This window comes from Arvicola amphibius, chromosome 3, assembly GCF_903992535.2.
Source record: "Arvicola amphibius chromosome 3, mArvAmp1.2, whole genome shotgun sequence".
Taxonomy (NCBI): domain Eukaryota; kingdom Metazoa; phylum Chordata; class Mammalia; order Rodentia; family Cricetidae; genus Arvicola; species Arvicola amphibius.
The window spans coordinates 1,153,749-1,162,797 of NC_052049.1; the positions used below are offsets into that span (position 1 = coordinate 1,153,749).

Consider the following 9,049-nt stretch of genomic DNA (forward strand, 5'->3'; position numbering starts at 1 on the left):
CCCTGAGATTCAGCAGCCTGGCTAGGTACTTGACAATAATTGCAAGTTACACTTTTTCTGCAACACCTAGGGTTCTATTAGAGAGTTGAGGGGATGGATAAGGGCATGGTCGGGTATGATGATCTGCTGGTGGGCAGGTAAACAACCAAGGACTGTTGTTGGCCACACACATACTAGGGGATCCATGGTTCTGTGTTTACATGTATGGGAAGCTCCCTGAGGGTGATCCCTGGACAAAAGAAAGAGGGCTTGAGCAGTGCCAATGTTTCTCTTCTGCTGTGTAACGCAGGAAACCACTATAGGTGGACTATGACCACGCTGTAGAAATTGAGGGCGAGGCTCATACTGGGACGGTCACACTTGCAGTAATTATCCTGAGGAAATTCTCAGAGAAACACAGTAAACTGCTCACCAAAATGCTGACTGAAGGAAGCAATGACAACAGCAAAGGGACAAATGAGAAAATTGTTACACGAATTGAGCTGCATCTTCTTCCAGAAGGGCACACGGCAATCAGTCTGGCTCAGAGCTGCAGAACATGATTTATTCAGAAGTATGGTCTTTGCATGTGCAGTTACAGGATGAGGTTAACCTGGAGAACGATGGCCTGTGATCCAATGTGCCTGGCATGTGAATGAATAGTACGGAAGACATGTAAGAATGGAGTCACGCAATGGTGGGGGAGGAGCCTGGCTCACAAGGCCAGGGTGTCATGGTGGTTAACAGGTACCAAATTCAGGGGAGTCCTCAGGGCTTGATCTTGATCCCCCCTCCCACAGCAGGCTCCACTGAAACCTCAAGTTTGGACTCCCCATTCCGAGAACTGAGAAGGATCAAAGTCACCTGGAGTGTGGGATTTATTTTCTTAGACCAGGAAGCCACACAGGAGTTGGGACTCTCTCATGGTTGACTTTGGCCATCTGCTAGAAAACGATGCCCTTCCCTCCATTGGTGACAACCAGCACGTAGCTCTTGGGACAGAGATAGTGCCATGGTGAGTGTTTGGGTTAATTAAGATGAATAAAATTGCAAACAGCATAAACTGCATGATTCCAGTCTTTAAAAACAAAATGCATTTTTTATTTGCAGAAAAAAATGATTAGAAACCATGCCGTGTACACTGATGCATTCTCCCTTAATATGGATATTATGAGAGGTTTCTATTATCTCAATTTATTTCAGTTTCTTTCTCCTAAATGTATGTATACCACTTGGATGGGAACAAGAAAAAGTGCCAAAGAGTCTCTCTCCTCCTCACTTCCTTTCCTCCCTTCATCCCCCCCCCTTTTTCTTTCTTTCTACAAGACATATGAACTGTTTAGACATTTATTGGACGGTGTCTGGGGAAGTGGTTCAGTAAGTTAAGTGCCGTGCTAGCATGAGGACCTGAATTTGATCCCCATAACTCACATAAACAATAAACAAACAAATTAGGTATGGTGGTGTGTACATGTAACCCCAGGGCTGAGAGGTAAAGGTGAAAAATCCCCAGGGCTTGCTGACCAGCCAGTCTAGTCTAATTGACAGACCTCAGACCCAGTGAGAGACCTTCTCTCAAAATCAGGGTGCTTGGTACTTGAGGAATGGCAGCTAAGGTTGTCCTGGCCTCCATCCACGTGTATGTTCACACCCCATATGCATGTATACCAAACTTACACACAATAAGACCAATAGATTCAGAGAAAAGTTCTTATAAGGATTGATTAAAGAAGGGTTCAACACAATAGTAACGATGACTGTTGCAGGTTTACTTTGAAGTTGTGTGTATTAACTGATGTTGAAGGTACAACTAAAGATCTGGCCTGACATTCTCAAACCCAGTCAGGGTTTTTGTTCATACTAAAGAAGGCAGATTAAGTTGTGGCAATGGAAATTGCAATGATACAGGACCATGAGCAGTGTTCAGAGGGACATGTGCAGCCAGAATCAGGAAGCACAGGGGTAGAGGAATGTAAGAAAGAAAATACCTTTATATTGTGTTGGGGAATCTTAAGAGCTAGCCTGAATTCATTTTTTCTGAATCTGTGAATGAAACCACACCCCACTGGTAGTCCTCAAGGGTTGGGGTTTCTCGTACACACTTGTCTTTTGGGCCATCTAGACATTTGCCAGAATGACTCCTTGACAATGTCACTTGCTGGGACTCTAGTGGAGACCCTATGCATTTTGCTCCGTAGAAGCTAAGTGAGGTCTAGGCAGAGGGCTGTGAACTCTGCTACTAGCCTTGGATCTGGAAAGTGGGGAAGGCTGTTGCATTCAGGAACAAAGGCATTGCATGAAAGGACAGATTTTGAATCCCAGTTATGTTGGCTATTTGTTCACCTGTTCATTTTGGGTCTGTTTTCCTACCTGTTGGTTGTGACATTAGCCCAATCTCACAGAGACATTCCTCAGCTCTTGCAGAATAGGTGCCAACCAACTGTTTATCCTGACAGTTTCCCTTGGGTACCTCCTGCTCTTAGGATTGACCTCCCCAGATGGGTTCTGAGTAGTGCTGAAGAGATGAATTTCTTATGAAGATAATCCTAATAAAACTTGGAAATATGCTGTCTAAAATAACAGAACTTCTACTAAACTACAAGGACCCCCAGGAAAAGACAACTTAATACATGCATCTGTTCTTTAAATTCTGACATTTTTTATGGTTTCTACTTTTTTGGGCTGTATTATTAGAAACATTATTAAGAATTTTAAAATTAGTTAAATATTTTATTTTAGACTTATTTATTTTATGTGTATGACTGCTTCATCTGCATCTTGTCTGTACACCATAAACATGCCTGTGTCCACAGAGGTCAGAAGAGTGTATTGGATCCCCTGGAACTGGAATTTGGATGGTTGTGAGCCACCATGTGGCTGCTGGGAACTGAGCAGGGTTCTCTATAAGAGCAGCAAGTGCTTTTAATTGCTAAGTCATCACTCCAGGATTCTTTATTAGTTTTTATTTCTGCAATTGTTTATCTCTTTATCTCTGATAATTTGGGGATTGAACTGTACTTTTGTGGAACACAAATGCAACTATAGCTACACTGACATTTGCTTAATGCAATTTTGCTGTTTTTCTCTTTCTTTCTGCATTTTATATTAGAACTGTCTGTGGTGAATATGACAGAGTTTCATCAACTGCTGGATAGGATTTCTTTGCATTCATTTTGATTACAGATAGACTGGAATTGAATTAAAACAACAACAACATATTTTCTTCAATGAGAAAACCTGAAAGGAGGGGGTCTGTGGAAATGACTTGGTTGGGGCTTTAGTTAGGGTTTTTATTGCTGTGAAGAGACACCATGACCTCTTATAAAGGAAAACATTTAATTTGGGTGGTTTACGCTTCCAGAGGTTTAGTCCATTGTCATCACGGAGTGACATGGTGGTGTCAAAATGACATGGTACTAGAGAAGGAGCTAAGAGTTCTACACGCAACAGGAAGTGAACTGAACTAGCGGTAGCTTGAGCATGGGAGACCTCAAAGCCCACCCCCACAGTGGCATACTTTCTCCAACAAGACCACACCAACTGTAGCAAGGTTATGCCTGCTAATAGTGCCACTCCTAATGGCATTATGGGGGCCAATTATATTCAAGCCACCATAGTCCATTCCCTGGTTCCCATAAGCTTAGAACCATATCATAATGTAAGTTGCATTTAGTCCAACTTCAAAAGTCCCCATAGTCTATCACAGTCTCAACAATGTTTTAAAGTACAAAGTTCAAAGTCTCTTCTGAGATTCATACATTCTCTCAACTGTAATTCCCTATAAAATAAAAAAGCTAATCACATGCTTCCAACTTATCATGGCACAGGATATACATTGTCATTCCAAAACATATGGAAGGACTCACAATGAGGAAATACTGGACCAAAGCAAGACCGGAAACCAGGTGGTCAAACTCCAAACTCTGCATCTCCATGTCTGATATCACAGGGCTCTTCAGATTTCCAACTCCATTCAGCTTGACTGCAACATAATTCTTTCTCTCGGGCTCTTTCCACTTCCTGTTAGCCACTTTCCTAAGCAGGTATCCCATGACTCTGGCATTGCTAACATCTTGGGGTCTCCAAGGCAATCCAGGCTTCTTGTTCACAGCTTCATACAATGGCCTTTCTGGCCTCTGTTAAAAGGACACCCCCGACACACACCTGACTTCAGTGGCTTTCCTTAGCTGTGGAGGAATATTCTATAATCCCTTTCTTCTGCCCTTAACTCTAAAGCCAAAACAAGAGGCTGAAGTTGCCAAGTTCTGCTGCTTGCTGGGGTTGTAACATGGCTCCTTGTTTAATTACATCTTCACCAGCTTTCTGTTTTCCACAATTTCCTTCATTGCCCAAGCTTGGCTGTTCTGGAACTCTCTCTGCAGATCAGGCTGGCCTCAAACTCAGAGATAAACCTCTGCTTTCTGAGTGCTGGGATTAAAGGCGTCTACTACTGCACCCAACTCTAAGCTTTTCTTTAATTCTTTTTTACAAATTGAAAACTTAACAGGGTGAGATCTTACCCTGAGGTCCCCACCCCATTTCCTCCATTTCTTTATCTGTTTATCTCCTAGGTGGACTTAGTTCCACTCCACTTCCTGGGGGCTCTTTTTTTCCCCTCAAATGGTAAATTTTATGTTTTTCTTTGCTCAGCTTGCTCCTTTTCATTATAAATCTTTATAAGCATGAACGCTAGTAACCACATGGCACAGTCTATACTAGGCTGTTTTGAGATTTCCTCTGCCAATGGAATTAACCCAAATCTCTTCACATTAACTTCAAGCAGAATCTTCAGACAAGGGTAAAAAGCATCCACATTCTTTACCAAGATATCACAAGAACAATCTCTAGGCCACATATTAATATTCTTCTGCTCTGAAACCTCTTGAGTCAGGCTCCCACAATTCATCAGATTACACTCAGCACCATTGTCTTCCATGCTCTTGCTACTATGGCCCATTAAACAGAACTTAAAACATCTAGTTTCTTTTCTAATCCACAGCCCCAAGGTCCATAATCCTTCAAACAAAAGCACGTGAGGCCTATCCCAGCATACCTCAGTCTCGGGCAGCAGACTGTCTTAATCAGAGTTTCTGTTCTTGTGAAGAGATACCATGACCACAGCAATTCTTATAAAGGAAAACATTTAACTGGGAGGTTTACAGTTTCAGAGGTTTAGTCCATTATCATCATGGTGGAACATGGTAGCATGCAGGCAGACATGATGCTGGAGAATGAGCTGAGAGTTCTACATCTTGACCTGCAGGTAAGAGGAAGTGAACTGAACTAGGCATAGCTTGAGCATGGGAGACTTCAAAGTCCACCCCCACAGCAACACACTTCCTCCAACCAGGTACCTCTCCTAATAGTGCCACTCCCTATAGCATGAGCACCTGAATTTGGATTCCCAGCAGCCATCCAGCAGTCAGGGACAGTGGTATGTACCTGCAATCCTAGAGCTGAGGAAGAACTAGAAGGTTCTTTGGGGTTACTGGCCATCTAGCCTAGCCAAAACAGCAGCTCCAAGTTCAATGAGAGACCTTGACTCAGAATACAAGAAGGAAAGGGAAAGAGACAGACATCTAAGGTCCACCTCAGGCCTGCATGTAGACATGTCCAGGAAAGTGCACCCATATACACATGCATACATGGACACACAACACACACACACACACACACACACAGACACACACACACAACGTAACTAAGAAGAAAAAGTGAAGGAAGTCAACTGTGTGTTGGTTTTTTAAAAAGACAATGAATCGTCTAGCTACCTTAAGGCCCTTGTGCATAAATTTCACTCAGCACTCACTAATACAACCTTGCTCCAGACAGGCTGATCTATAGTCCTACAGGAACTCGTGTGAGTGCATTAAAATCTAAAAATGGATTTAGATTAATAGTTGTATTCTGCTCTCAGCCTCAAGCTTTGAATCCTTTCTGGTCTGTATTTATGCTGACATATGATATTAAAATATATTAATTTTGATTGCTATCATCTACCTTGAATAAAAGCAAAAACAATGACTTTCTGGGTGTAATTGTTCATTTTTCAAAATGACTTTCACTAATGGAAGTCACTGCCCACGCCTTTACCTAGGCAGTTAGTGCTCCTGGTCTTGGGAGTCTTCTGTGATGTAATGTCACACAGGCAGTAGTAGGGTCTCCCCCATGCACATCTTTAAAATATGGATGTGCATTTGTTAGTTTGACACTCAGGCAGCATCATGGGCACTTGCCATGGAAACATTAAGACTTGCAAAGTATGTCAGGTTAAAACAATACTGAGTTAACCTCTTTTAAACGTGTAGAATGTGGGCACCCGCAGGCCAGACCTTGACAATGGGAACCAATCCCATGACTGCAGGTAGAGCTGGACACATGCTATTCATGAGCACAGTGGGGGCTCTGGCCACCCTTGAGTCTGGGCTGGAGAGCGTGGTACCCAGGAGCATTGGGGGCATGTGAGGATGTGAACCAAGTGTTTCGGGTAAGAGGACAGCCCAGGAGGGCACAGCCTGAAAGGAACTGGTAACTGAGGGGCCCTGGCCTTGGCCCTTTCTTCCTACTCTTCCCACCTTGCTGTTCTTTTTTCTTCTCTCTCTCTCTCTCTCTCTCTCTCTCTCTCTCTCTCTCTCTCTCTCTCTCTCTCTCTCTCTGGCTCTCCCTCTCTCTCTCTTTATTTATTGTGTGTGTGTAGAAGTCAGAAGAGGTCATCAGGTCCCTTGGGGCTGGAATTTCAGGCTGGGGTGTGTGTGTGTGTGTGTGTGTGCGCACATGCACGTGTGTGTACGCATGTGTGTGTGCGTGTGTGTGGAGGTCGGAAGAGGGCATCAGGTCCCTTAGAGCTGGGGTCTCGGGGCTGTAGTTTACTGCCCAATGTGGGTGTTGGGAACTGCATTCAGGTTTTCCGAAAGATCAGCAAGCGCTCCTAACTTCTATGCCATCTCTCCAGTCCTAGAAAATCAATTATTCTTATTCATTCATATTTTTTTTAAATTTAAACTTTATTTTTTATAAACAGTCCACAAACCATGCAGCTGAGCTCCTGAATATGGAGAAATCTAAGGGGTCAGTGCATCCTAAGTGCAATGGATGAGCATTCCGCTGGGGAAATCCCCTTCATGATCACGGTGCCTTCCTTCTGCCCTCTGCCAGGAGAGTGTGGAAAGTCAATTAATACTTTTGCTTTTAAGACTTAAAAAATTGTCTGGAATTTATTCACTTTGAATGATCAGAGAAATGCAGGTGGCTCAGCAGCTTGAGTATTAGGTTTTGTTTTTATTTTCTTTCCTGTGGGTTCTGGTTCATTTCCGCTTCTAAATCTCCACCTCCAGAAGAGACAGTCTGAGACATAAACTCAGGCTACTCCAACTGGGACATGAAAAGAAGAATCACACTTTAGTTGTAAGAATTCTTTGATTGTGTGAAAAGGATCCCAAATATCTAATGTTGCTGCACATCAATAAGACAATTTAGGAACCCATTTTTCTCCTATCAGAACAATGACTCTGCTTACAAAGTCCAGTCTTGCAGAAATGCTTTGTATACTGCTTGTGCTGGGTTCAGGTCTCTTTATTTTTAATTTGTTGAGTTTTTTTTTTGTCATGGTAAATTTTGTCAAGCGTGTTTCTTGCATAAGTTTCATACCCTTGCTTCCCTCCTAAAGGCGGTATTTGCATTAATAGGGTTATTTATGAGTCTACCTATGTATTCTGGGATAAATGTATCACTTCTTAGGCTGATGAGCCACACTTGCTCATATTTTCAGGAATTTCGGTGTCTGTGTATAAGGCATGGTGGTTGTCTTATGTCAACTTGACACAAGCTAGATTTATTTGAAGGAGAAGAAGCAGACCTTGATTGATAAAAAGCCTCCATGAGATTTAGTTGTAAGGCTTTTTCTTAATTAGTGACTGATGGGGAAGGGTCAAGCCCATTGTGAGTAGTGCTATCACCTGGGCTGGTGGGCTTGCGTTCTGTAAGCAAGTAGGCTGGCAACCCATGAGGAGCCAGCCAGTAAGCAGCACCCCTCCATGGTTTCTGCATCCGCTCCTGCCTCCAGGCTTTTGCCCTGCTTGAGTTCCTGTCCTGGCTTCCCTCAGGGATGAGCAGTGAGACGGAACTGTGAGCTGAATAAACCCTTTCCTCCCCAACTTTCTTTTGGTCCTTGAGCTGCATTTGTTGCAGTGACAGAACAGTGGTCCAGGCTCTCTTGAGATATTTTTATTTGGCTTCAATGTCAAGGTGACATTGCTTCTTCGATGGAGTTAGGAGATGTGCAACACAGCGACCTTTGCTGTGGAATTATCCTTTTGTACACTGTGAAGATTTATCACTCTGATTGGTTTAATAAAGAAGCTGACTGGTCAATAGCTGAACAGAATAAGAGAATTCCGGGAGAAAGAAGGGTAGAGTCAGAGAGAGTGGCCAGCCAGGTAGAGAATGAATTGGACACACAAAATGGAAAAGAGGTAAAAAGCCATGAGCCTCAGGGCAGCACATAGGTTAGTAGAAATGGGTTAAGCTGTAAGAGCTGGTTAGTAATAAGCCCAAGCTATTGGCCAACCATTTATAAGTCTTCTTAAGTCTTCATGTTGGTTATTTGGGAACAGGCAGTCAGGACAGGAAAACTCAACCTAAAGACCTCACCTTTTCCCTTGCCTTTTCCTCATTCTTGCCCTCTTTCCTTCCCTTCTATAAGATTTGGAAAGCCCTGGCATCATTTCCTTCCTAGAGGGTTGACCCAATTCATTGAGGAAACCATTGAGTGGGAACTTTCCTTGATGGAGAATCCTTAATTGCTAATTCGCTTTCTTCTTGTAGATCTATTTTCTCTTTATCTTTCAGTCAGTTTAGTAATTCGTAGCTTTCTAGGAACTTGTTATTTTCTTTTAATTTGTCTCACCCATTGGCATGAAGTTGTTTATCCTATTCTCTGTATGATCTTCCAAAATCTGTGAAATAAGTCACTGTAATGGAGGCTCCTGTTTCTTTCCCTGTTTTGGTAGTCTCTCTCATTAATGTGCTAATTATCTTTTCTTTTTCATTAGTTTTTAAAGTTAGCATATGA

At 42.8% G+C, this 9,049-nt stretch overlaps 1 pseudogene; it reads right to left on the reverse strand.

Moving 5' to 3' along the window:
* Window positions 1-6,969: 6,969 nt before the first annotated feature.
* Window positions 6,970-7,142, reverse strand: LOC119810972 (annotated as a pseudogene).
* Between the last annotated feature and the right edge of the window lie 1,907 nt (window positions 7,143-9,049).